This window comes from Schistocerca gregaria, unplaced genomic scaffold (assembly GCF_023897955.1).
Source record: "Schistocerca gregaria isolate iqSchGreg1 unplaced genomic scaffold, iqSchGreg1.2 ptg000857l, whole genome shotgun sequence".
In the NCBI taxonomy this organism is placed as follows: domain Eukaryota; kingdom Metazoa; phylum Arthropoda; class Insecta; order Orthoptera; family Acrididae; genus Schistocerca; species Schistocerca gregaria.
This window is the reverse complement of record NW_026062219.1, coordinates 20,309-43,539: the sequence shown is the minus strand read 5'-3', so window position 1 is coordinate 43,539 and position 23,231 is coordinate 20,309. Positions and strand designations below refer to the sequence as shown.

Below are 23,231 nucleotides of genomic sequence, written 5' to 3'. Positions count from 1 at the left end.
GCTCCCGTCATTTTCTCGCGTCGACGCCGAGTTCGTGAGTACACAGACGTGCTTGGAAGCGTTGGACAGAGCCAACATTCATTTCTCTCTTTTTTAAGAATCGCAATTCAGTCATTCGAGTGCGGAAAAAGCAATGGTGCAGCGTTTCTTTTCTTAAGATCTCGCAGCTACTTGCAAGTATGTCGACCACTTAAGACGACAGAAAACTAGCGTCAGCGGTGCGTCAGTGGGAAGTCGGTGAAGTCGCCATTGGAGCCACAAGCCAGTAATTACGTCATGCGAATCACTCGCACGCAACGCAGCTGTACGATAGCTCAGTCGGTAGAGCGTTTGATTTTCAACCAAAGGGTGTTGGGTTCAAGGCCATGTCTAGGCGAAAATTAATACAATTTCGTAACGGCTAATGTGCTGGCAATGGAAACACTACAGAAAAGAGTTAGGCCACGCAGCTTTCTGCCATTGGATTGCTTCTAAAGTTGGACTTTCACTTGTCGGAAGACGCTATTGCCACCGGCAGTCGTGGCCGAGTGGTTAAGGCGTCTGACTTGAAATCAGATTCCCTCTGGGAGCGTAGGTTCGAGTCCTGCCGACTGCGAAAATTTTCTCGCTCTCAGAAGATGGACGTTCAGCTGCATCCTAGCAGTTGCGTCTCTACTAAACACGTGGGTCTCCAGCAATGTGCAGTGTTCTTTGGCGCAGCGCTACAGTCGCTCCCAGAAGCCACAGCTCATCTCCTCGTCTCACTGCCGTCCACCAAGTGTCAGTGCAAGTGTCGCCTCTCTGGGCAGTGCAGATGTGTCCATTTTAGCTTGCAGACGGTGACGTGTAGCAATTTATGAGCTAACGCAAGTCAAATGTTTTAGCGTGTGTATCTGCTAGATACTGCCTCTCACATGGTAGAGAGGCTCACTCCTTCTTGTGTCTCGTTCTCTGCACACGAGTTGCACGTGGCATCGATATAGCAAAGGTTTTCTAGAGAAAGCGAAGTCAATATTACATGAATCGAGTCGACATGTTTGCTTCTTACGATGATGGAATCAGAAGAAATGTGTGTGGTACTTCACTGCATCTGCTGCTCGCCTTTCAGCGTCCCTATGTCTTATCAGACGAAGATGACTGTGAAATTGGCGGCGATTCAGAGGTTAACGAAGACGCGCAAATCTGCGGACTTAGGTGTGAGCCGAAATAGCTCAGTTGGTAGAGCGTTAGACTGAAGATCTAAAGGTCCCTGGTTCGATCCCGGGTTTCGGCAAGCGTATGTTTTGAAGCTGATGCCAATGGAATTGCTCCGAGTCTGTGATGATGTAGGTACAGCCGATAACAAAAATGACTCTATCCTGTAACTGTTCAGATTGTCTAGTGCTTGCCGTAAGAGGAACACAGTAGGCAACTCCCTGAGAAGTAAGAAAATACGAAAAGTCCTACCGACTGCGTTCCTTTTTTTGTGTCAGGAGGTGAAGAACGTCTCCAACGGAACCGTGAAATGAGCGAAAACGTGGGAAGCATTGCATTCGAAATGCTTGTGAAATTTCCAATTACTCAGTGAGTGTCGACAAAACACGTAAATCCTCTACTCCAACGTATGAGACCTAACGACTGCTGCGGTTTGTTTTTGCATCGGGTGTCAGCATTCTTCGATAGTCTGCTACAAGCTTAGCGCGACACGTTTGTAGACAGCATTCAGGCGACGTTTAATTAGTAACAGCTCCATGCAGCGATAGCACAGCTGTGAAGGACATGAGTCAATGTACAGCTGTGCATCGTGGGATGTTCTGTACTGTCGTGTGAGCCCGGATAGCTCAGTCGGTAGAGCATTAGGCTTTTTAACCTAAGGGTCCAGGGTTCAAGTCCCTGTTCGAGCGGATATTTTAATACTTTGGTAGCGATTCCTCTGGTAGCGGTGGAAACACTACGGAAAAGAATGCAGCTACGCCGTTTTCTGATGCCACATAGCTTTAAACCGTAGAAGTTGCATGTGTCGGAGAACCTCGACCTACGGGCAGTCGTGGCGGGGTGGTTAAGGCGTCTGACTCGAAATCAGATTCCCTCTGGGAGCGTAGGTTCGAATCCTACCGGCTGCGTGCGATTTTGCGTAAAGAGGAGCAAATATTTTCACACACGTGAACGCGGTTGCAAACCGATGGCGCCATCTTCAACAAGACGAAAATTTCCGTTTAACAATACTGAGTGTCGCGACGGCTGCTGCTTACTGTGGCTACCGGTTCTCCTCTCACTGACGCTGGGACTGCAGAAAGCCGTCGCAGGCCCACGAGTGCGCTCCCGTCATTTTCTCGCGTCGACGCCGAGTTCGTGAGTACACAGACGTGCTTGGAAGCGTTGGACAGAGCCAACATTCATTTCTCTCTTTTTTAAGAATCGCAATTCAGTCATTCGAGTGCGGAAAAAGCAATGGTGCAGCGTTTCTTTTCTTAAGATCTCGCAGCTACTTGCAAGTATGTCGACCACTTAAGACGACAGTAAACTAGCGTCAGCGGTGCGTCAGTGGGAAGTCGGTGAAGTCGCCATTGGAGCCACAAGCCAGTAATTACGTCATGCGAATCACTCGCACGCAACGCAGCTGTACGATAGCTCAGTCGGTAGAGCGTTTGATTTTCAACCAAAGGGTGTTGGGTTCAAGGCCATGTCTAGGCGAAAATTAATACAATTTCGTAACGGCTAATGTGCTGGCAATGGAAACACTACAGAAAAGAGTTAGGCCACGCAGCTTTCTGCCATTGGATTGCTTCTAAAGTTGGACTTTCACTTGTCGGAAGACGCTATTGCCACCGGCAGTCGTGGCCGAGTGGTTAAGGCGTCTGACTTGAAATCAGATTCCCTCTGGGAGCGTAGGTTCGAGTCCTGCCGACTGCGAAAATTTTCTCGCTCTCAGAAGATGGACGTTCAGCTGCATCCTAGCAGTTGCGTCTCTACTAAACACGTGGGTCTCCAGCAATGTGCAGTGTTCTTTGGCGCAGCGCTACAGTCGCTCCCAGAAGCCACAGCTCATCTCCTCGTCTCACTGCCGTCCACCAAGTGTCAGTGCAAGTGTCGCCTCTCTGGGCAGTGCAGATGTGTCCATTTTAGCTTGCAGACGGTGACGTGTAGCAATTTATGAGCTAACGCAAGTCAAATGTTTTAGCGTGTGTATCTGCTAGATACTGCCTCTCACATGGTAGAGAGGCTCACTCCTTCTTGTGTCTCGTTCTCTGCACACGAGTTGCACGTGGCATCGATATAGCAAAGGTTTTCTAGAGAAAGCGAAGTCAATATTACATGAATCGAGTCGACATGTTTGCTTCTTACGATGATGGAATCAGAAGAAATGTGTGTGGTACTTCACTGCATCTGCTGCTCGCCTTTCAGCGTCCCTATGTCTTATCAGACGAAGATGACTGTGAAATTGGCGGCGATTCAGAGGTTAACGAAGACGCGCAAATCTGCGGACTTAGGTGTGAGCCGAAATAGCTCAGTTGGTAGAGCGTTAGACTGAAGATCTAAAGGTCCCTGGTTCGATCCCGGGTTTCGGCAAGCGTATGTTTTGAAGCTGATGCCAATGGAATTGCTCCGAGTCTGTGATGATGTAGGTACAGCCGATAACAAAAATGACTCTATCCTGTAACTGTTCAGATTGTCTAGTGCTTGCCGTAAGAGGAACACAGTAGGCAACTCCCTGAGAAGTAAGAAAATACGAAAAGTCCTACCGACTGCGTTCCTTTTTTTGTGTCAGGAGGTGAAGAACGTCTCCAACGGAACCGTGAAATGAGCGAAAACGTGGGAAGCATTGCATTCGAAATGCTTGTGAAATTTCCAATTACTCAGTGAGTGTCGACAAAACACGTAAATCCTCTACTCCAACGTATGAGACCTAACGACTGCTGCGGTTTGTTTTTGCATCGGGTGTCAGCATTCTTCGATAGTCTGCTACAAGCTTAGCGCGACACGTTTGTAGACAGCATTCAGGCAACGTTTAATTAGTAACAGCTCCATGCAGCGATAGCACAGCTGTGAAGGACATGAGTCAATGTACAGCTGTGCATCGTGGGATGTTCTGTACTGTCGTGTGAGCCCGGATAGCTCAGTCGGTAGAGCATTAGGCTTTTTAACCTAAGGGTCCAGGGTTCAAGTCCCTGTTCGAGCGGATATTTTAATACTTTGGTAGCGATTCCTCTGGTAGCGGTGGAAACACTACGGAAAAGAATGCAGCTACGCCGTTTTCTGATGCCACATAGCTTTAAACCGTAGAAGTTGCATGTGTCGGAGAACCTCGACCTACGGGCAGTCGTGGCGGGGTGGTTAAGGCGTCTGACTCGAAATCAGATTCCCTCTGGGAGCGTAGGTTCGAATCCTACCGGCTGCGTGCGATTTTGCGTAAAGAGGAGCAAATATTTTCACACACGTGAACGCGGTTGCAAACCGATGGCGCCATCTTCAACAAGACGAAAATTTCCGTTTAACAATACTGAGTGTCGCGACGGCTGCTGCTTACTGTGGCTACCGGTTCTCCTCTCACTGACGCTGGGACTGCAGAAAGCCGTCGCAGGCCCACGAGTGCGCTCCCGTCATTTTCTCGCGTCGACGCCGAGTTCGTGAGTACACAGACGTGCTTGGAAGCGTTGGACAGAGCCAACATTCATTTCTCTCTTTTTTAAGAATCGCAATTCAGTCATTCGAGTGCGGAAAAAGCAATGGTGCAGCGTTTCTTTTCTTAAGATCTCGCAGCTACTTGCAAGTATGTCGACCACTTAAGACGACAGTAAACTAGCGTCAGCGGTGCGTCAGTGGGAAGTCGGTGAAGTCGCCATTGGAGCCACAAGCCAGTAATTACGTCATGCGAATCACTCGCACGCAACGCAGCTGTACGATAGCTCAGTCGGTAGAGCGTTTGATTTTCAACCAAAGGGTGTTGGGTTCAAGGCCATGTCTAGGCGAAAATTAATACAATTTCGTAACGGCTAATGTGCTGGCAATGGAAACACTACAGAAAAGAGTTAGGCCACGCAGCTTTCTGCCATTGGATTGCTTCTAAAGTTGGACTTTCACTTGTCGGAAGACGCTATTGCCACCGGCAGTCGTGGCCGAGTGGTTAAGGCGTCTGACTTGAAATCAGATTCCCTCTGGGAGCGTAGGTTCGAGTCCTGCCGACTGCGAAAATTTTCTCGCTCTCAGAAGATGGACGTTCAGCTGCATCCTAGCAGTTGCGTCTCTACTAAACACGTGGGTCTCCAGCAATGTGCAGTGTTCTTTGGCGCAGCGCTACAGTCGCTCCCAGAAGCCACAGCTCATCTCCTCGTCTCACTGCCGTCCACCAAGTGTCAGTGCAAGTGTCGCCTCTCTGGGCAGTGCAGATGTGTCCATTTTAGCTTGCAGACGGTGACGTGTAGCAATTTATGAGCTAACGCAAGTCAAATGTTTTAGCGTGTGTATCTGCTAGATACTGCCTCTCACATGGTAGAGAGGCTCACTCCTTCTTGTGTCTCGTTCTCTGCACACGAGTTGCACGTGGCATCGATATAGCAAAGGTTTTCTAGAGAAAGCGAAGTCAATATTACATGAATCGAGTCGACATGTTTGCTTCTTACGATGATGGAATCAGAAGAAATGTGTGTGGTACTTCACTGCATCTGCTGCTCGCCTTTCAGCGTCCCTATGTCTTATCAGACGAAGATGACTGTGAAATTGGCGGCGATTCAGAGGTTAACGAAGACGCGCAAATCTGCGGACTTAGGTGTGAGCCGAAATAGCTCAGTTGGTAGAGCGTTAGACTGAAGATCTAAAGGTCCCTGGTTCGATCCCGGGTTTCGGCAAGCGTATGTTTTGAAGCTGATGCCAATGGAATTGCTCCGAGTCTGTGATGATGTAGGTACAGCCGATAACAAAAATGACTCTATCCTGTAACTGTTCAGATTGTCTAGTGCTTGCCGTAAGAGGAACACAGTAGGCAACTCCCTGAGAAGTAAGAAAATACGAAAAGTCCTACCGACTGCGTTCCTTTTTTTGTGTCAGGAGGTGAAGAACGTCTCCAACGGAACCGTGAAATGAGCGAAAACGTGGGAAGCATTGCATTCGAAATGCTTGTGAAATTTCCAATTACTCAGTGAGTGTCGACAAAACACGTAAATCCTCTACTCCAACGTATGAGACCTAACGACTGCTGCGGTTTGTTTTTGCATCGGGTGTCAGCATTCTTCGATAGTCTGCTACAAGCTTAGCGCGACACGTTTGTAGACAGCATTCAGGCAACGTTTAATTAGTAACAGCTCCATGCAGCGATAGCACAGCTGTGAAGGACATGAGTCAATGTACAGCTGTGCATCGTGGGATGTTCTGTACTGTCGTGTGAGCCCGGATAGCTCAGTCGGTAGAGCATTAGGCTTTTTAACCTAAGGGTCCAGGGTTCAAGTCCCTGTTCGAGCGGATATTTTAATACTTTGGTAGCGATTCCTCTGGTAGCGGTGGAAACACTACGGAAAAGAATGCAGCTACGCCGTTTTCTGATGCCACATAGCTTTAAACCGTAGAAGTTGCATGTGTCGGAGAACCTCGACCTACGGGCAGTCGTGGCGGGGTGGTTAAGGCGTCTGACTCGAAATCAGATTCCCTCTGGGAGCGTAGGTTCGAATCCTACCGGCTGCGTGCGATTTTGCGTAAAGAGGAGCAAATATTTTCACACACGTGAACGCGGTTGCAAACCGATGGCGCCATCTTCAACAAGACGAAAATTTCCGTTTAACAATACTGAGTGTCGCGACGGCTGCTGCTTACTGTGGCTACCGGTTCTCCTCTCACTGACGCTGGGACTGCAGAAAGCCGTCGCAGGCCCACGAGTGCGCTCCCGTCATTTTCTCGCGTCGACGCCGAGTTCGTGAGTACACAGACGTGCTTGGAAGCGTTGGACAGAGCCAACATTCATTTCTCTCTTTTTTAAGAATCGCAATTCAGTCATTCGAGTGCGGAAAAAGCAATGGTGCAGCGTTTCTTTTCTTAAGATCTCGCAGCTACTTGCAAGTATGTCGACCACTTAAGACGACAGTAAACTAGCGTCAGCGGTGCGTCAGTGGGAAGTCGGTGAAGTCGCCATTGGAGCCACAAGCCAGTAATTACGTCATGCGAATCACTCGCACGCAACGCAGCTGTACGATAGCTCAGTCGGTAGAGCGTTTGATTTTCAACCAAAGGGTGTTGGGTTCAAGGCCATGTCTAGGCGAAAATTAATACAATTTCGTAACGGCTAATGTGCTGGCAATGGAAACACTACAGAAAAGAGTTAGGCCACGCAGCTTTCTGCCATTGGATTGCTTCTAAAGTTGGACTTTCACTTGTCGGAAGACGCTATTGCCACCGGCAGTCGTGGCCGAGTGGTTAAGGCGTCTGACTTGAAATCAGATTCCCTCTGGGAGCGTAGGTTCGAGTCCTGCCGACTGCGAAAATTTTCTCGCTCTCAGAAGATGGACGTTCAGCTGCATCCTAGCAGTTGCGTCTCTACTAAACACGTGGGTCTCCAGCAATGTGCAGTGTTCTTTGGCGCAGCGCTACAGTCGCTCCCAGAAGCCACAGCTCATCTCCTCGTCTCACTGCCGTCCACCAAGTGTCAGTGCAAGTGTCGCCTCTCTGGGCAGTGCAGATGTGTCCATTTTAGCTTGCAGACGGTGACGTGTAGCAATTTATGAGCTAACGCAAGTCAAATGTTTTAGCGTGTGTATCTGCTAGATACTGCCTCTCACATGGTAGAGAGGCTCACTCCTTCTTGTGTCTCGTTCTCTGCACACGAGTTGCACGTGGCATCGATATAGCAAAGGTTTTCTAGAGAAAGCGAAGTCAATATTACATGAATCGAGTCGACATGTTTGCTTCTTACGATGATGGAATCAGAAGAAATGTGTGTGGTACTTCACTGCATCTGCTGCTCGCCTTTCAGCGTCCCTATGTCTTATCAGACGAAGATGACTGTGAAATTGGCGGCGATTCAGAGGTTAACGAAGACGCGCAAATCTGCGTACTTAGGTGTGAGCCGAAATAGCTCAGTTGGTAGAGCGTTAGACTGAAGATCTAAAGGTCCCTGGTTCGATCCCGGGTTTCGGCAAGCGTATGTTTTGAAGCTGATGCCAATGGAATTGCTCCGAGTCTGTGATGATGTAGGTACAGCCGATAACAAAAATGACTCTATCCTGTAACTGTTCAGATTGTCTAGTGCTTGCCGTAAGAGGAACACAGTAGGCAACTCCCTGAGAAGTAAGAAAATACGAAAAGTCCTACCGACTGCGTTCCTTTTTTTGTGTCAGGAGGTGAAGAACGTCTCCAACGGAACCGTGAAATGAGCGAAAACGTGGGAAGCATTGCATTCGAAATGCTTGTGAAATTTCCAATTACTCAGTGAGTGTCGACAAAACACGTAAATCCTCTACTCCAACGTATGAGACCTAACGACTGCTGCGGTTTGTTTTTGCATCGGGTGTCAGCATTCTTCGATAGTCTGCTACAAGCTTAGCGCGACACGTTTGTAGACAGCATTCAGGCGACGTTTAATTAGTAACAGCTCCATGCAGCGATAGCACAGCTGTGAAGGACATGAGTCAATGTACAGCTGTGCATCGTGGGATGTTCTGTACTGTCGTGTGAGCCCGGATAGCTCAGTCGGTAGAGCATTAGGCTTTTTAACCTAAGGGTCCAGGGTTCAAGTCCCTGTTCGAGCGGATATTTTAATACTTTGGTAGCGATTCCTCTGGTAGCGGTGGAAACACTACGGAAAAGAATGCAGCTACGCCGTTTTCTGATGCCACATAGCTTTAAACCGTAGAAGTTGCATGTGTCGGAGAACCTCGACCTACGGGCAGTCGTGGCGGGGTGGTTAAGGCGTCTGACTCGAAATCAGATTCCCTCTGGGAGCGTAGGTTCGAATCCTACCGGCTGCGTGCGATTTTGCGTAAAGAGGAGCAAATATTTTCACACACGTGAACGCGGTTGCAAACCGATGGCGCCATCTTCAACAAGACGAAAATTTCCGTTTAACAATACTGAGTGTCGCGACGGCTGCTGCTTACTGTGGCTACCGGTTCTCCTCTCACTGACGCTGGGACTGCAGAAAGCCGTCGCAGGCCCACGAGTGCGCTCCCGTCATTTTCTCGCGTCGACGCCGAGTTCGTGAGTACACAGACGTGCTTGGAAGCGTTGGACAGAGCCAACATTCATTTCTCTCTTTTTTAAGAATCGCAATTCAGTCATTCGAGTGCGGAAAAAGCAATGGTGCAGCGTTTCTTTTCTTAAGATCTCGCAGCTACTTGCAAGTATGTCGACCACTTAAGACGACAGTAAACTAGCGTCAGCGGTGCGTCAGTGGGAAGTCGGTGAAGTCGCCATTGGAGCCACAAGCCAGTAATTACGTCATGCGAATCACTCGCACGCAACGCAGCTGTACGATAGCTCAGTCGGTAGAGCGTTTGATTTTCAACCAAAGGGTGTTGGGTTCAAGGCCATGTCTAGGCGAAAATTAATACAATTTCGTAACGGCTAATGTGCTGGCAATGGAAACACTACAGAAAAGAGTTAGGCCACGCAGCTTTCTGCCATTGGATTGCTTCTAAAGTTGGACTTTCACTTGTCGGAAGACGCTATTGCCACCGGCAGTCGTGGCCGAGTGGTTAAGGCGTCTGACTTGAAATCAGATTCCCTCTGGGAGCGTAGGTTCGAGTCCTGCCGACTGCGAAAATTTTCTCGCTCTCAGAAGATGGACGTTCAGCTGCATCCTAGCAGTTGCGTCTCTACTAAACACGTGGGTCTCCAGCAATGTGCAGTGTTCTTTGGCGCAGCGCTACAGTCGCTCCCAGAAGCCACAGCTCATCTCCTCGTCTCACTGCCGTCCACCAAGTGTCAGTGCAAGTGTCGCCTCTCTGGGCAGTGCAGATGTGTCCATTTTAGCTTGCAGACGGTGACGTGTAGCAATTTATGAGCTAACGCAAGTCAAATGTTTTAGCGTGTGTATCTGCTAGATACTGCCTCTCACATGGTAGAGAGGCTCACTCCTTCTTGTGTCTCGTTCTCTGCACACGAGTTGCACGTGGCATCGATATAGCAAAGGTTTTCTAGAGAAAGCGAAGTCAATATTACATGAATCGAGTCGACATGTTTGCTTCTTACGATGATGGAATCAGAAGAAATGTGTGTGGTACTTCACTGCATCTGCTGCTCGCCTTTCAGCGTCCCTATGTCTTATCAGACGAAGATGACTGTGAAATTGGCGGCGATTCAGAGGTTAACGAAGACGCGCAAATCTGCGGACTTAGGTGTGAGCCGAAATAGCTCAGTTGGTAGAGCGTTAGACTGAAGATCTAAAGGTCCCTGGTTCGATCCCGGGTTTCGGCAAGCGTATGTTTTGAAGCTGATGCCAATGGAATTGCTCCGAGTCTGTGATGATGTAGGTACAGCCGATAACAAAAATGACTCTATCCTGTAACTGTTCAGATTGTCTAGTGCTTGCCGTAAGAGGAACACAGTAGGCAACTCCCTGAGAAGTAAGAAAATACGAAAAGTCCTACCGACTGCGTTCCTTTTTTTGTGTCAGGAGGTGAAGAACGTCTCCAACGGAACCGTGAAATGAGCGAAAACGTGGGAAGCATTGCATTCGAAATGCTTGTGAAATTTCCAATTACTCAGTGAGTGTCGACAAAACACGTAAATCCTCTACTCCAACGTATGAGACCTAACGACTGCTGCGGTTTGTTTTTGCATCGGGTGTCAGCATTCTTCGATAGTCTGCTACAAGCTTAGCGCGACACGTTTGTAGACAGCATTCAGGCGACGTTTAATTAGTAACAGCTCCATGCAGCGATAGCACAGCTGTGAAGGACATGAGTCAATGTACAGCTGTGCATCGTGGGATGTTCTGTACTGTCGTGTGAGCCCGGATAGCTCAGTCGGTAGAGCATTAGGCTTTTTAACCTAAGGGTCCAGGGTTCAAGTCCCTGTTCGAGCGGATATTTTAATACTTTGGTAGCGATTCCTCTGGTAGCGGTGGAAACACTACGGAAAAGAATGCAGCTACGCCGTTTTCTGATGCCACATAGCTTTAAACCGTAGAAGTTGCATGTGTCGGAGAACCTCGACCTACGGGCAGTCGTGGCGGGGTGGTTAAGGCGTCTGACTCGAAATCAGATTCCCTCTGGGAGCGTAGGTTCGAATCCTACCGGCTGCGTGCGATTTTGCGTAAAGAGGAGCAAATATTTTCACACACGTGAACGCGGTTGCAAACCGATGGCGCCATCTTCAACAAGACGAAAATTTCCGTTTAACAATACTGAGTGTCGCGACGGCTGCTGCTTACTGTGGCTACCGGTTCTCCTCTCACTGACGCTGGGACTGCAGAAAGCCGTCGCAGGCCCACGAGTGCGCTCCCGTCATTTTCTCGCGTCGACGCCGAGTTCGTGAGTACACAGACGTGCTTGGAAGCGTTGGACAGAGCCAACATTCATTTCTCTCTTTTTTAAGAATCGCAATTCAGTCATTCGAGTGCGGAAAAAGCAATGGTGCAGCGTTTCTTTTCTTAAGATCTCGCAGCTACTTGCAAGTATGTCGACCACTTAAGACGACAGTAAACTAGCGTCAGCGGTGCGTCAGTGGGAAGTCGGTGAAGTCGCCATTGGAGCCACAAGCCAGTAATTACGTCATGCGAATCACTCGCACGCAACGCAGCTGTACGATAGCTCAGTCGGTAGAGCGTTTGATTTTCAACCAAAGGGTGTTGGGTTCAAGGCCATGTCTAGGCGAAAATTAATACAATTTCGTAACGGCTAATGTGCTGGCAATGGAAACACTACAGAAAAGAGTTAGGCCACGCAGCTTTCTGCCATTGGATTGCTTCTAAAGTTGGACTTTCACTTGTCGGAAGACGCTATTGCCACCGGCAGTCGTGGCCGAGTGGTTAAGGCGTCTGACTTGAAATCAGATTCCCTCTGGGAGCGTAGGTTCGAGTCCTGCCGACTGCGAAAATTTTCTCGCTCTCAGAAGATGGACGTTCAGCTGCATCCTAGCAGTTGCGTCTCTACTAAACACGTGGGTCTCCAGCAATGTGCAGTGTTCTTTGGCGCAGCGCTACAGTCGCTCCCAGAAGCCACAGCTCATCTCCTCGTCTCACTGCCGTCCACCAAGTGTCAGTGCAAGTGTCGCCTCTCTGGGCAGTGCAGATGTGTCCATTTTAGCTTGCAGACGGTGACGTGTAGCAATTTATGAGCTAACGCAAGTCAAATGTTTTAGCGTGTGTATCTGCTAGATACTGCCTCTCACATGGTAGAGAGGCTCACTCCTTCTTGTGTCTCGTTCTCTGCACACGAGTTGCACGTGGCATCGATATAGCAAAGGTTTTCTAGAGAAAGCGAAGTCAATATTACATGAATCGAGTCGACATGTTTGCTTCTTACGATGATGGAATCAGAAGAAATGTGTGTGGTACTTCACTGCATCTGCTGCTCGCCTTTCAGCGTCCCTATGTCTTATCAGACGAAGATGACTGTGAAATTGGCGGCGATTCAGAGGTTAACGAAGACGCGCAAATCTGCGGACTTAGGCGTGAGCCGAAATAGCTCAGTTGGGAGAGCGTTAGACTGAAGATCTAAAGGTCCCTGGTTCGATCCCGGGTTTCGGCAAGCGTATGTTTTGAAGCTGATGCCAATGGAATTGCTCCGAGTCTGTGATGATGTAGGTACAGCCGATAACAAAAATGACTCTATCCTGTAACTGTTCAGGTTGTCTAGTGCTTGCCGTAAGAGGAACACAGTAGGCAACTCCCTGAGAAGTAAGAAAATACGAAAAGTCCTACCGACTGCGTTCCTTTTTTTGTGTCAGGAGGTGAAGAACGTCTCCAACGGAACCGTGAAATGAGCGAAAACGTGGGAAGCATTGCATTCGAAATGCTTGTGAAATTTCCAATTACTCAGTGAGTGTCGACAAAACACGTAAATCCTCTACTCCAACGTATGAGACCTAACGACTGCTGCGGTTTGTTTTTGCATCGGGTGTCAGCATTCTTCGATAGTCTGCTACAAGCTTAGCGCGACACGTTTGTAGACAGCATTCAGGCAACGTTTAATTAGTAACAGCTCCATGCAGCGATAGCACAGCTGTGAAGGACATGAGTCAATGTACAGCTGTGCATCGTGGGATGTTCTGTACTGTCGTGTGAGCCCGGATAGCTCAGTCGGTAGAGCATTAGGCTTTTTAACCTAAGGGTCCAGGGTTCAAGTCCCTGTTCGAGCGGATATTTTAATACTTTGGTAGCGATTCCTCTGGTAGCGGTGGAAACACTACGGAAAAGAATGCAGCTACGCCGTTTTCTGATGCCACATAGCTTTAAACCGTAGAAGTTGCATGTGTCGGAGAACCTCGACCTACGGGCAGTCGTGGCGGGGTGGTTAAGGCGTCTGACTCGAAATCAGATTCCCTCTGGGAGCGTAGGTTCGAATCCTACCGGCTGCGTGCGATTTTGCGTAAAGAGGAGCAAATATTTTCACACACGTGAACGCGGTTGCAAACCGATGGCGCCATCTTCAACAAGACGAAAATTTCCGTTTAACAATACTGAGTGTCGCGACGGCTGCTGCTTACTGTGGCTACCGGTTCTCCTCTCACTGACGCTGGGACTGCAGAAAGCCGTCGCAGGCCCACGAGTGCGCTCCCGTCATTTTCTCGCGTCGACGCCGAGTTCGTGAGTACACAGACGTGCTTGGAAGCGTTGGACAGAGCCAACATTCATTTCTCTCTTTTTTAAGAATCGCAATTCAGTCATTCGAGTGCGGAAAAAGCAATGGTGCAGCGTTTCTTTTCTTAAGATCTCGCAGCTACTTGCAAGTATGTCGACCACTTAAGACGACAGTAAACTAGCGTCAGCGGTGCGTCAGTGGGAAGTCGGTGAAGTCGCCATTGGAGCCACAAGCCAGTAATTACGTCATGCGAATCACTCGCACGCAACGCAGCTGTACGATAGCTCAGTCGGTAGAGCGTTTGATTTTCAACCAAAGGGTGTTGGGTTCAAGGCCATGTCTAGGCGAAAATTAATACAATTTCGTAACGGCTAATGTGCTGGCAATGGAAACACTACAGAAAAGAGTTAGGCCACGCAGCTTTCTGCCATTGGATTGCTTCTAAAGTTGGACTTTCACTTGTCGGAAGACGCTATTGCCACCGGCAGTCGTGGCCGAGTGGTTAAGGCGTCTGACTTGAAATCAGATTCCCTCTGGGAGCGTAGGTTCGAGTCCTGCCGACTGCGAAAATTTTCTCGCTCTCAGAAGATGGACGTTCAGCTGCATCCTAGCAGTTGCGTCTCTACTAAACACGTGGGTCTCCAGCAATGTGCAGTGTTCTTTGGCGCAGCGCTACAGTCGCTCCCAGAAGCCACAGCTCATCTCCTCGTCTCACTGCCGTCCACCAAGTGTCAGTGCAAGTGTCGCCTCTCTGGGCAGTGCAGATGTGTCCATTTTAGCTTGCAGACGGTGACGTGTAGCAATTTATGAGCTAACGCAAGTCAAATGTTTTAGCGTGTGTATCTGCTAGATACTGCCTCTCACATGGTAGAGAGGCTCACTCCTTCTTGTGTCTCGTTCTCTGCACACGAGTTGCACGTGGCATCGATATAGCAAAGGTTTTCTAGAGAAAGCGAAGTCAATATTACATGAATCGAGTCGACATGTTTGCTTCTTACGATGATGGAATCAGAAGAAATGTGTGTGGTACTTCACTGCATCTGCTGCTCGCCTTTCAGCGTCCCTATGTCTTATCAGACGAAGATGACTGTGAAATTGGCGGCGATTCAGAGGTTAACGAAGACGCGCAAATCTGCGGACTTAGGTGTGAGCCGAAATAGCTCAGTTGGGAGAGCGTTAGACTGAAGATCTAAAGGTCCCTGGTTCGATCCCGGGTTTCGGCAAGCGTATGTTTTGAAGCTGATGCCAATGGAATTGCTCCGAGTCTGTGATGATGTAGGTACAGCCGATAACAAAAATGACTCTATCCTGTAACTGTTCAGGTTGTCTAGTGCTTGCCGTAAGAGGAACACAGTAGGCAACTCCCTGAGAAGTAAGAAAATACGAAAAGTCCTACCGACTGCGTTCCTTTTTTTGTGTCAGGAGGTGAAGAACGTCTCCAACGGAACCGTGAAATGAGCGAAAACGTGGGAAGCATTGCATTCGAAATGCTTGTGAAATTTCCAATTACTCAGTGAGTGTCGACAAAACACGTAAATCCTCTACTCCAACGTATGAGACCTAACGACTGCTGCGGTTTGTTTTTGCATCGGGTGTCAGCATTCTTCGATAGTCTGCTACAAGCTTAGCGCGACACGTTTGTAGACAGCATTCAGGCAACGTTTAATTAGTAACAGCTCCATGCAGCGATAGCACAGCTGTGAAGGACATGAGTCAATGTACAGCTGTGCATCGTGGGATGTTCTGTACTGTCGTGTGAGCCCGGATAGCTCAGTCGGTAGAGCATTAGGCTTTTTAACCTAAGGGTCCAGGGTTCAAGTCCCTGTTCGAGCGGATATTTTAATACTTTGGTAGCGATTCCTCTGGTAGCGGTGGAAACACTACGGAAAAGAATGCAGCTACGCCGTTTTCTGATGCCACATAGCTTTAAACCGTAGAAGTTGCATGTGTCGGAGAACCTCGACCTACGGGCAGTCGTGGCGGGGTGGTTAAGGCGTCTGACTCGAAATCAGATTCCCTCTGGGAGCGTAGGTTCGAATCCTACCGGCTGCGTGCGATTTTGCGTAAAGAGGAGCAAATATTTTCACACACGTGAACGCGGTTGCAAACCGATGGCGCCATCTTCAACAAGACGAAAATTTCCGTTTAACAATACTGAGTGTCGCGACGGCTGCTGCTTACTGTGGCTACCGGTTCTCCTCTCACTGACGCTGGGACTGCAGAAAGCCGTCGCAGGCCCACGAGTGCGCTCCCGTCATTTTCTCGCGTCGACGCCGAGTTCGTGAGTACACAGACGTGCTTGGAAGCGTTGGACAGAGCCAACATTCATTTCTCTCTTTTTTAAGAATCGCAATTCAGTCATTCGAGTGCGGAAAAAGCAATGGTGCAGCGTTTCTTTTCTTAAGATCTCGCAGCTACTTGCAAGTATGTCGACCACTTAAGACGACAGTAAACTAGCGTCAGCGGTGCGTCAGTGGGAAGTCGGTGAAGTCGCCATTGGAGCCACAAGCCAGTAATTACGTCATGCGAATCACTCGCACGCAACGCAGCTGTACGATAGCTCAGTCGGTAGAGCGTTTGATTTTCAACCAAAGGGTGTTGGGTTCAAGGCCATGTCTAGGCGAAAATTAATACAATTTCGTAACGGCTAATGTGCTGGCAATGGAAACACTACAGAAAAGAGTTAGGCCACGCAGCTTTCTGCCATTGGATTGCTTCTAAAGTTGGACTTTCACTTGTCGGAAGACGCTATTGCCACCGGCAGTCGTGGCCGAGTGGTTAAGGCGTCTGACTTGAAATCAGATTCCCTCTGGGAGCGTAGGTTCGAGTCCTGCCGACTGCGAAAATTTTCTCGCTCTCAGAAGATGGACGTTCAGCTGCATCCTAGCAGTTGCGTCTCTACTAAACACGTGGGTCTCCAGCAATGTGCAGTGTTCTTTGGCGCAGCGCTACAGTCGCTCCCAGAAGCCACAGCTCATCTCCTCGTCTCACTGCCGTCCACCAAGTGTCAGTGCAAGTGTCGCCTCTCTGGGCAGTGCAGATGTGTCCATTTTAGCTTGCAGACGGTGACGTGTAGCAATTTATGAGCTAACGCAAGTCAAATGTTTTAGCGTGTGTATCTGCTAGATACTGCCTCTCACATGGTAGAGAGGCTCACTCCTTCTTGTGTCTCGTTCTCTGCACACGAGTTGCACGTGGCATCGATATAGCAAAGGTTTTCTAGAGAAAGCGAAGTCAATATTACATGAATCGAGTCGACATGTTTGCTTCTTACGATGATGGAATCAGAAGAAATGTGTGTGGTACTTCACTGCATCTGCTGCTCGCCTTTCAGCGTCCCTATGTCTTATCAGACGAAGATGACTGTGAAATTGGCGGCGATTCAGAGGTTAACGAAGACGCGCAAATCTGCGGACTTAGGTGTGAGCCGAAATAGCTCAGTTGGGAGAGCGTTAGACTGAAGATCTAAAGGTCCCTGGTTCGATCCCGGGTTTCGGCAAGCGTATGTTTTGAAGCTGATGCCAATGGAATTGCTCCGAGTCTGTGATGATGTAGGTACAGCCGATAACAAAAATGACTCTATCCTGTAACTGTTCAGGTTGTCTAGTGCTTGCCGTAAGAGGAACACAGTAGGCAACTCCCTGAGAAGTAAGAAAATACGAAAAGTCCTACCGACTGCGTTCCTTTTTTTGTGTCAGGAGGTGAAGAACGTCTCCAACGGAACCGTGAAATGAGCGAAAACGTGGGAAGCATTGCATTCGAAATGCTTGTGAAATTTCCAATTACTCAGTGAGTGTCGACAAAACACGTAAATCCTCTACTCCAACGTATGAGACCTAACGACTGCTGCGGTTTGTTTTTGCATCGGGTGTCAGCATTCTTCGATAGTCTGCTACAAGCTTAGCGCGACACGTTTGTAGACAGCATTCAGGCAACGTTTAATTAGTAACAGCTCCATGCAGCGATAGCACAGCTGTGAAGGACATGAGTCAATGTACAGCTGTGCATCGTGGGATGTTCTGTACTGTCGTGTGAGCCCGGATAGCTCAGTCGGTAGAGCATTAGGCTTTTTAACCTAAGGGTCCAGGGTTCAAGTCCCTGTTCGAGCGGATATTTTAATACTTTGGTAGCGATTCCTCTGGTAGCGGTGGAAACACTACGGAAAAGAATGCAGCTACGCCGTTTTCTGATGCCACATAGCTTTAAACCGTAGAAGTTGCATGTGTCGGAGAACCTCGACCTACGGGCAGTCGTGGCGGGGTGGTTAAGGCGTCTGACTCGAAATCAGATTCCCTCTGGGAGCGTAGGTTCGAATCCTACCGGCTGCGTGCGATTTTGCGTAAAGAGGAGCAAATATTTTCACACACGTGAACGCGGTTGCAAACCGATGGCGCCATCTTCAACAAGACGAAAATTTCCGTTTAACAATACTGAGTGTCGCGACGTCTGCTGCTTACTGTGGCTACCGGTTCTCCTCTCACTGACGCTGGGACTGCAGAAAGCCGTCGCAGGCCCACGAGTGCGCTCCCGTCATTTTCTCGCGTCGACGCCGAGTTCGTGAGTACACAGACGTGCTTGGAAGCGTTGGACAGAGCCAACATTCATTTCTCTCTTTTTTAAGAATCGCAATTCAGTCATTCGAGTGCGGAAAAAGCAATGGTGCAGCGTTTCTTTTCTTAAGATCTCGCAGCTACTTGCAAGTATGTCGACCACTTAAGACGACAGTAAACTAGCGTCAGCGGTGCGTCAGTGGGAAGTCGGTGAAGTCGCCATTGGAGCCACAAGCCAGTAATTACGTCATGCGAATCACTCGCACGCAACGCAGCTGTACGATAGCTCAGTCGGTAGAGCGTTTGATTTTCAACCAAAGGGTGTTGGGTTCAAGGCCATGTCTAGGCGAAAATTAATACAATTTCGTAACGGCTAATGTGCTGGCAATGGAAACACTACAGAAAAGAGTTAGGCCACGCAGCTTTCTGCCATTGGATTGCTTCTAAAGTTGGACTTTCACTTGTCGGAAGACGCTATTGCCACCGGCAGTCGTGGCCGAGTGGTTAAGGCGTCTGACTTGAAATCAGATTCCCTCTGGGAGCGTAGGTTCGAGTCCTGCCGACTGCGAAAATTTTCTCGCTCTCAGAAGATGGACGTTCAGCTGCATCCTAGCAGTTGCGTCTCTACTAAACACGTGGGTCTCCAGCAATGTGCAGTGTTCTTTGGCGCAGCGCTACAGTCGCTCCCAGAAGCCACAGCTCATCTCCTCGTCTCACTGCCGTCCACCAAGTGTCAGTGCAAGTGTCGCCTCTCTGGGCAGTGCAGATGTGTCCATTTTAGCTTGCAGACGGTGACGTGTAGCAATTTATGAGCTAACGCAAGTCAAATGTTTTAGCGTGTGTATCTGCTAGATACTGCCTCTCACATGGTAGAGAGGCTCACTCCTTCTTGTGTCTCGTTCTCTGCACACGAGTTGCACGTGGCATCGATATAGCAAAGGTTTTCTAGAGAAAGCGAAGTCAATATTACATGAATCGAGTCGACATGTTTGCTTCTTACGATGATGGAATCAGAAGAAATGTGTGTGGTACTTCACTGCATCTGCTGCTCGCCTTTCAGCGTCCCTATGTCTTATCAGACGAAGATGACTGTGAAATTGGCGGCGATTCAGAGGTTAACGAAGACGCGCAAATCTGCGGACTTAGGTGTGAGCCGAAATAGCTCAGTTGGGAGAGCGTTAGACTGAAGATCTAAAGGTCCCTGGTTCGATCCCGGGTTTCGGCAAGCGTATGTTTTGAAGCTGATGCCAATGGAATTGCTCCGAGTCTGTGATGATGTAGGTACAGCCGATAACAAAAATGACTCTATCCTGTAACTGTTCAGGTTGTCTAGTGCTTGCCGTAAGAGGAACACAGTAGGCAACTCCCTGAGAAGTAAGAAAATACGAAAAGTCCTACCGACTGCGTTCCTTTTTTTGTGTCAGGAGGTGAAGAACGTCTCCAACGGAACCGTGAAATGAGCGAAAACGTGGGAAGCATTGCATTCGAAATGCTTGTGAAATTTCCAATTACTCAGTGAGTGTCGACAAAACACGTAAATCCTCTACTCCAACGTATGAGACCTAACGACTGCTGCGGTTTGTTTTTGCATCGGGTGTCAGCATTCTTCGATAGTCTGCTACAAGCTTAGCGCGACACGTTTGTAGACAGCATTCAGGCAACGTTTAATTAGTAACAGCTCCATGCAGCGATAGCACAGCTGTGAAGGACATGAGTCAATGTACAGCTGTGCATCGTGGGATGTTCTGTACTGTCGTGTGAGCCCGGATAGCTCAGTCGGTAGAGCATTAGGCTTTTTAACCTAAGGGTCCAGGGTTCAAGTCCCTGTTCGAGCGGATATTTTAATACTTTGGTAGCGATTCCTCTGGTAGCGGTGGAAACACTACGGAAAAGAATGCAGCTACGCCGTTTTCTGATGCCACATAGCTTTAAACCGTAGAAGTTGCATGTGTCGGAGAACCTCGACCTACGGGCAGTCGTGGCGGGGTGGTTAAGGCGTCTGACTCGAAATCAGATTCCCTCTGGGAGCGTAGGTTCGAATCCTACCGGCTGCGTGCGATTTTGCGTAAAGAGGAGCAAATATTTTCACACACGTGAACGCGGTTGCAAACCGATGGCGCCATCTTCAACAAGACGAAAATTTCCGTTTAACAATACTGAGTGTCGCGACGGCTGCTGCTTACTGTGGCTACCGGTTCTCCTCTCACTGACGCTGGGACTGCAGAAAGCCGTCGCAGGCCCACGAGTGCGCTCCCGTCATTTTCTCGCGTCGACGCCGAGTTCGTGAGTACACAGACGTGCTTGGAAGCGTTGGACAGAGCCAACATTCATTTCTCTCTTTTTTAAGAATCGCAATTCAGTCATTCGAGTGCGGAAAAAGCAATGGTGCAGCGTTTCTTTTCTTAAGATCTCGCAGCTACTTGCAAGTATGTCGACCACTTAAGACGACAGTAAACTAGCGTCAGCGGTGCGTCAGTGGGAAGTCGGTGAAGTCGCCATTGGAGCCACAAGCCAGTAATTACGTCATGCGAATCACTCGCACGCAACGCAGCTGTACGATAGCTCAGTCGGTAGAGCGTTTGATTTTCAACCAAAGGGTGTTGGGTTCAAGGCCATGTCTAGGCGAAAATTAATACAATTTCGTAACGGCTAATGTGCTGGCAATGGAAACACTACAGAAAAGAGTTAGGCCACGCAGCTTTCTGCCATTGGATTGCTTCTAAAGTTGGACTTTCACTTGTCGGAAGACGCTATTGCCACCGGCAGTCGTGGCCGAGTGGTTAAGGCGTCTGACTTGAAATCAGATTCCCTCTGGGAGCGTAGGTTCGAGTCCTGCCGACTGCGAAAATTTTCTCGCTCTCAGAAGATGGACGTTCAGCTGCATCCTAGCAGTTGCGTCTCTACTAAACACGTGGGTCTCCAGCAATGTGCAGTGTTCTTTGGCGCAGCGCTACAGTCGCTCCCAGAAGCCACAGCTCATCTCCTCGTCTCACTGCCGTCCACCAAGTGTCAGTGCAAGTGTCGCCTCTCTGGGCAGTGCAGATGTGTCCATTTTAGCTTGCAGACGGTGACGTGTAGCAATTTATGAGCTAACACAAGTCAAATGTTTTAGCGTGTGTATCTGCTAGATACTGCCTCTCACATGGTAGAGAGGCTCACTCCTTCTTGTGTCTCGTTCTCTGCACACGAGTTGCACGTGGCATCGATATAGCAAAGGTTTTCTAGAGAAAGCGAAGTCAATATTACATGAATCGAGTCGACATGTTTGCTTCTTACGATGATGGAATCAGAAGAAATGTGTGTGGTACTTCACTGCATCTGCTGCTCGCCTTTCAGCGTCCCTATGTCTTATCAGACGAAGATGACTGTGAAATTGGCGGCGATTCAGAGGTTAACGAAGACGCGCAAATCTGCGGACTTAGGTGTGAGCCGAAATAGCTCAGTTGGGAGAGCGTTAGACTGAAGATCTAAAGGTCCCTGGTTCGATCCCGGGTTTCGGCAAGCGTATGTTTTGAAGCTGATGCCAATGGAATTGCTCCGAGTCTGTGATGATGTAGGTACAGCCGATAACAAAAATGACTCTATCCTGTAACTGTTCAGGTTGTCTAGTGCTTGCCGTAAGAGGAACACAGTAGGCAACTCCCTGAGAAGTAAGAAAATACGAAAAGTCCTACCGACTGCGTTCCTTTTTTTGTGTCAGGAGGTGAAGAACGTCTCCAACGGAACCGTGAAATGAGCGAAAACGTGGGAAGCATTGCATTCGAAATGCTTGTGAAATTTCCAATTACTCAGTGAGTGTCGACAAAACACGTAAATCCTCTACTCCAACGTATGAGACCTAACGACTGCTGCGGTTTTTTTGTGCATCGGGTGTCAGCATTCTTCGATAGTCTGCTACAAGCTTAGCGCGACACGTTTGTAGACAGCATTCAGGCAACGTTTAATTAGTAACAGCTCCATGCAGCGATAGCACAGCTGTGAAGGACATGAGTCAATGTACAGCTGTGCATCGTGGGATGTTCTGTACTGTCGTGTGAGCCCGGATAGCTCAGTCGGTAGAGCATTAGGCTTTTTAACCTAAGGGTCCAGGGTTCAAGTCCCTGTTCGAGCGGATATTTTAATACTTTGGTAGCGATTCCTCTGGTAGCGGTGGAAACACTACGGAAAAGAATGCAGCTACGCCGTTTTCTGATGCCACATAGCTTTAAACCGTAGAAGTTGCATGTGTCGGAGAACCTCGACCTACGGGCAGTCGTGGCGGGGTGGTTAAGGCGTCTGACTCGAAATCAGATTCCCTCTGGGAGCGTAGGTTCGAATCCTACCGGCTGCGTGCGATTTTGCGTAAAGAGGAGCAAATATTTTCACACACGTGAACGCGGTTGCAAACCGATGGCGCCATCTTCAACAAGACGAAAATTTCCGTTTAACAATACTGAGTGTCGCGACGGCTGCTGCTTACTGTGGCTACCGGTTCTCCTCTCACTGACGCTGGGACTGCAGAAAGCCGTCGCAGGCCCACGAGTGCGCTCCCGTCATTTTCTCGCGTCGACGCCGAGTTCGTGAGTACACAGACGTGCTTGGAAGCGTTGGACAGAGCCAACATTCATTTCTCTCTTTTTTAAGAATCGCAATTCAGTCATTCGAGTGCGGAAAAAGCAATGGTGCAGCGTTTCTTTTCTTAAGATCTCGCAGCTACTTGCAAGTATGTCGACCACTTAAGACGACAGTAAACTAGCGTCAGCGGTGCGTCAGTGGGAAGTCGGTGAAGTCGCCATTGGAGCCACAAGCCAGTAATTACGTCATGCGAATCACTCGCACGCAACGCAGCTGTACGATAGCTCAGTCGGTAGAGCGTTTGATTTTCAACCAAAGGGTGTTGGGTTCAAGGCCATGTCTAGGCGAAAATTAATACAATTTCGTAACGGCTAATGTGCTGGCAATGGAAACACTACAGAAAAGAGTTAGGCCACGCAGCTTTCTGCCATTGGATTGCTTC

At 48.8% G+C, this 23,231-nt stretch overlaps 30 non-coding genes across 30 annotated transcripts; all 30 read left to right on the top strand.

The window, feature by feature from the left end:
- Positions 1 to 513: 513 nt before the first annotated feature.
- On the top strand, positions 514 to 595 carry Trnas-uga (transfer RNA serine (anticodon UGA)). Its single transcript has one exon. It is a non-coding gene; the product is annotated as a tRNA-Ser (tRNA).
- A 584-nt stretch (positions 596 to 1,179) lies between these two features.
- Trnaf-gaa (transfer RNA phenylalanine (anticodon GAA)) lies at positions 1,180 to 1,252 on the top strand. The gene has a single exon. It is a non-coding gene; the product is annotated as a tRNA-Phe (tRNA).
- A 747-nt stretch (positions 1,253 to 1,999) lies between these two features.
- Trnas-cga (transfer RNA serine (anticodon CGA)) lies at positions 2,000 to 2,081 on the top strand. The gene has a single exon. It is a non-coding gene; the product is annotated as a tRNA-Ser (tRNA).
- A 708-nt stretch (positions 2,082 to 2,789) lies between these two features.
- Trnas-uga (transfer RNA serine (anticodon UGA)) lies at positions 2,790 to 2,871 on the top strand. The gene has a single exon. It is a non-coding gene; the product is annotated as a tRNA-Ser (tRNA).
- Positions 2,872 to 3,455: 584 nt separating this feature from the next.
- Trnaf-gaa (transfer RNA phenylalanine (anticodon GAA)) lies at positions 3,456 to 3,528 on the top strand. Its single transcript has one exon. It is a non-coding gene; the product is annotated as a tRNA-Phe (tRNA).
- Positions 3,529 to 4,275: 747 nt separating this feature from the next.
- Trnas-cga (transfer RNA serine (anticodon CGA)) lies at positions 4,276 to 4,357 on the top strand. The gene has a single exon. It is a non-coding gene; the product is annotated as a tRNA-Ser (tRNA).
- A 708-nt stretch (positions 4,358 to 5,065) lies between these two features.
- Positions 5,066 to 5,147, top strand: Trnas-uga (transfer RNA serine (anticodon UGA)). Its single transcript has one exon. It is a non-coding gene; the product is annotated as a tRNA-Ser (tRNA).
- Positions 5,148 to 5,731: 584 nt separating this feature from the next.
- Trnaf-gaa (transfer RNA phenylalanine (anticodon GAA)) lies at positions 5,732 to 5,804 on the top strand. Its single transcript has one exon. It is a non-coding gene; the product is annotated as a tRNA-Phe (tRNA).
- A 747-nt stretch (positions 5,805 to 6,551) lies between these two features.
- On the top strand, positions 6,552 to 6,633 carry Trnas-cga (transfer RNA serine (anticodon CGA)). The gene has a single exon. It is a non-coding gene; the product is annotated as a tRNA-Ser (tRNA).
- A 708-nt stretch (positions 6,634 to 7,341) lies between these two features.
- Positions 7,342 to 7,423, top strand: Trnas-uga (transfer RNA serine (anticodon UGA)). Its single transcript has one exon. It is a non-coding gene; the product is annotated as a tRNA-Ser (tRNA).
- Positions 7,424 to 8,007: 584 nt separating this feature from the next.
- Trnaf-gaa (transfer RNA phenylalanine (anticodon GAA)) lies at positions 8,008 to 8,080 on the top strand. Its single transcript has one exon. It is a non-coding gene; the product is annotated as a tRNA-Phe (tRNA).
- A 747-nt stretch (positions 8,081 to 8,827) lies between these two features.
- On the top strand, positions 8,828 to 8,909 carry Trnas-cga (transfer RNA serine (anticodon CGA)). The gene has a single exon. It is a non-coding gene; the product is annotated as a tRNA-Ser (tRNA).
- A 708-nt stretch (positions 8,910 to 9,617) lies between these two features.
- On the top strand, positions 9,618 to 9,699 carry Trnas-uga (transfer RNA serine (anticodon UGA)). Its single transcript has one exon. It is a non-coding gene; the product is annotated as a tRNA-Ser (tRNA).
- Positions 9,700 to 10,283: 584 nt separating this feature from the next.
- On the top strand, positions 10,284 to 10,356 carry Trnaf-gaa (transfer RNA phenylalanine (anticodon GAA)). The gene has a single exon. It is a non-coding gene; the product is annotated as a tRNA-Phe (tRNA).
- A 747-nt stretch (positions 10,357 to 11,103) lies between these two features.
- On the top strand, positions 11,104 to 11,185 carry Trnas-cga (transfer RNA serine (anticodon CGA)). The gene has a single exon. It is a non-coding gene; the product is annotated as a tRNA-Ser (tRNA).
- Positions 11,186 to 11,893: 708 nt separating this feature from the next.
- Positions 11,894 to 11,975, top strand: Trnas-uga (transfer RNA serine (anticodon UGA)). The gene has a single exon. It is a non-coding gene; the product is annotated as a tRNA-Ser (tRNA).
- A 584-nt stretch (positions 11,976 to 12,559) lies between these two features.
- Trnaf-gaa (transfer RNA phenylalanine (anticodon GAA)) lies at positions 12,560 to 12,632 on the top strand. The gene has a single exon. It is a non-coding gene; the product is annotated as a tRNA-Phe (tRNA).
- Positions 12,633 to 13,379: 747 nt separating this feature from the next.
- Trnas-cga (transfer RNA serine (anticodon CGA)) lies at positions 13,380 to 13,461 on the top strand. Its single transcript has one exon. It is a non-coding gene; the product is annotated as a tRNA-Ser (tRNA).
- Positions 13,462 to 14,169: 708 nt separating this feature from the next.
- Positions 14,170 to 14,251, top strand: Trnas-uga (transfer RNA serine (anticodon UGA)). Its single transcript has one exon. It is a non-coding gene; the product is annotated as a tRNA-Ser (tRNA).
- Positions 14,252 to 14,835: 584 nt separating this feature from the next.
- On the top strand, positions 14,836 to 14,908 carry Trnaf-gaa (transfer RNA phenylalanine (anticodon GAA)). The gene has a single exon. It is a non-coding gene; the product is annotated as a tRNA-Phe (tRNA).
- Positions 14,909 to 15,655: 747 nt separating this feature from the next.
- On the top strand, positions 15,656 to 15,737 carry Trnas-cga (transfer RNA serine (anticodon CGA)). Its single transcript has one exon. It is a non-coding gene; the product is annotated as a tRNA-Ser (tRNA).
- A 708-nt stretch (positions 15,738 to 16,445) lies between these two features.
- Trnas-uga (transfer RNA serine (anticodon UGA)) lies at positions 16,446 to 16,527 on the top strand. The gene has a single exon. It is a non-coding gene; the product is annotated as a tRNA-Ser (tRNA).
- Positions 16,528 to 17,111: 584 nt separating this feature from the next.
- Trnaf-gaa (transfer RNA phenylalanine (anticodon GAA)) lies at positions 17,112 to 17,184 on the top strand. Its single transcript has one exon. It is a non-coding gene; the product is annotated as a tRNA-Phe (tRNA).
- A 747-nt stretch (positions 17,185 to 17,931) lies between these two features.
- Positions 17,932 to 18,013, top strand: Trnas-cga (transfer RNA serine (anticodon CGA)). The gene has a single exon. It is a non-coding gene; the product is annotated as a tRNA-Ser (tRNA).
- Positions 18,014 to 18,721: 708 nt separating this feature from the next.
- On the top strand, positions 18,722 to 18,803 carry Trnas-uga (transfer RNA serine (anticodon UGA)). The gene has a single exon. It is a non-coding gene; the product is annotated as a tRNA-Ser (tRNA).
- A 584-nt stretch (positions 18,804 to 19,387) lies between these two features.
- Trnaf-gaa (transfer RNA phenylalanine (anticodon GAA)) lies at positions 19,388 to 19,460 on the top strand. Its single transcript has one exon. It is a non-coding gene; the product is annotated as a tRNA-Phe (tRNA).
- Positions 19,461 to 20,207: 747 nt separating this feature from the next.
- On the top strand, positions 20,208 to 20,289 carry Trnas-cga (transfer RNA serine (anticodon CGA)). The gene has a single exon. It is a non-coding gene; the product is annotated as a tRNA-Ser (tRNA).
- Positions 20,290 to 20,997: 708 nt separating this feature from the next.
- On the top strand, positions 20,998 to 21,079 carry Trnas-uga (transfer RNA serine (anticodon UGA)). The gene has a single exon. It is a non-coding gene; the product is annotated as a tRNA-Ser (tRNA).
- A 584-nt stretch (positions 21,080 to 21,663) lies between these two features.
- Positions 21,664 to 21,736, top strand: Trnaf-gaa (transfer RNA phenylalanine (anticodon GAA)). Its single transcript has one exon. It is a non-coding gene; the product is annotated as a tRNA-Phe (tRNA).
- A 747-nt stretch (positions 21,737 to 22,483) lies between these two features.
- Trnas-cga (transfer RNA serine (anticodon CGA)) lies at positions 22,484 to 22,565 on the top strand. The gene has a single exon. It is a non-coding gene; the product is annotated as a tRNA-Ser (tRNA).
- The last annotated feature ends 666 nt before the right edge of the window (positions 22,566 to 23,231 follow it).